The 1,640-nt window shown below is 53.7% G+C and overlaps 1 protein-coding gene across 4 annotated transcripts in view; it reads right to left on the reverse strand.

Moving 5' to 3' along the window:
• The window catches only part of GABBR1 (gamma-aminobutyric acid type B receptor subunit 1), a 36,395-nt gene that overhangs the window by 29,289 nt on the left and 5,466 nt on the right, over positions 1–1,640 (reverse strand). The window lies entirely within an intron of this gene.

A 1,640-nucleotide genomic window follows, 5' to 3' on the forward strand; every position in this document is an offset into this window, starting at 1 on the left:
ATGGTTCTCCCACTGCCTGTTCCCCTCCGGCTGAAATATGACATTTCAGAAGCTGCTGGAGCCCCAAAGAAAGTGGAGAAGAAATGGCAGCCCGCGGGGAGCCAGGGCAGAGGGGACACAGACAGGAGGCACAGGGGACTGGGGAGGGGGAAATGAAGGGACAAGTAGAAAGGAAATAAAGAAGGTCCCCTCGAGCTAGCTCACTTCCCACTGAGGCTGACATTTGGGACACTGTGGGAAGTTGGAGAAGGGGGGCCAGGGGAGGCTGGCAGAATGTGAAGAACCAACACTCGCCCGGAACTCTCTGCTGCCCGCCCCACCCTCACCCCCTGCCAAGGGCAGTCTCATGTTTGGAAGGCTTTCTCTTCGTGCCTCCCCCTGGGGATCTTTGTGTATCTTTACCATCCTCAGGTCCCACCATCCCACCCTCTCCCAGCATCTATTACTCCAGATCCTGCTCCCAGCTGCTCCCAAAGCCCCTTGATGTCCCTCCACCTGTGTCTGAAGAAAAGGTTAATAGAAGCAATGAGGACATGCAAGAAACAGATTTATGCATATCAACAGGGCGGATCTCGTTTCCTCACTTCTTCTCCACCTTTCCTATGTCCTTTTGTGATACTCGTTCAGCACCCCACTCCTCATCGTAGGTTCCCTCCATGAAGCAGCTCACCCCCTCCCCAGCAGACTTCCTATTCTCCTCCAGCACCCCACTCCTCATCTTAGGTTCCCTCCATGAAACAGCTCACCCCCTCCCCAGCAGACTTCCTGTTCTCCTCCTCGCCTTTGCTCTAGCAAAGATCTGGATTTGCAGCAGGAAATGGACACGTTCCAGTTGATACATTCCAGTTCCTCTGCCTTCCCACCTTCCCACCCTGCCTCTGCTATTTTCTCCTCCAGCTCCCTTTCCCCAGGTCCCCCATTGTTCCCCAGCACCTCCAGGGAATCACCTATCATGGTGGATGAGTGTGAGCTCACAGCCAGGCCTCCCCCATCTCCCCGTGATCCCCTATCATGAAGCCTGCACCCATCTCTGTCTCTCCCCCTCCACTCCCACTCCTGTGGCCGGCCTCTCCTGCTCTCGAAGCCTGACCACTCCACCAGGTCTGACTCTGTTTCTTTTTCAGTCCCCCTACCTCAACATCACGTTCTTTTCCTGTACCCTGTTGCTCTACCTGTAGGCACCCTAGGGCTAGCTGCAGCTCGGGGATCTACCAGGGACGGATCTCTGTTGGTAAAAATGCAAGTACTTCAGATACACTCCTGACCGAGGAGTTAGAATATGTATTTTTAACAAACTCCTCTGATGATCCTTACGTGCACTGAAGTTGGAAAACCACTGAGAAGGCAACAGTCGGAGGACTCGAGTTCTCCCTCCACTGCTGTCACGCTTGGGCGCTCTTCTCCCCAAACACCCCGTCAACCCCGTTTCTGTCCCCTCCCCCTCGCACACTTATTTCTAGGTATACATTGATGTTCTAGAGAAAGATTAGAAACCCCACGTCCACCCGAGGTGTAAGATCAGAGCCCTCACTCTGTACTCTATTTCTCCCTGACCTGATCCCTTAAGTCTCCGGGACCACAATCAAAGATAAATTTGAGAATGGCCCAAATCTCCCTCCTTCCTTCTTCACATTCTCCTC

Source organism: Tupaia chinensis, unplaced genomic scaffold, assembly GCF_000334495.1.
Source record: "Tupaia chinensis unplaced genomic scaffold, TupChi_1.0 Scaffold000678_1, whole genome shotgun sequence".
NCBI classification, from domain to species: Eukaryota; Metazoa; Chordata; class Mammalia; order Scandentia; family Tupaiidae; genus Tupaia; species Tupaia belangeri.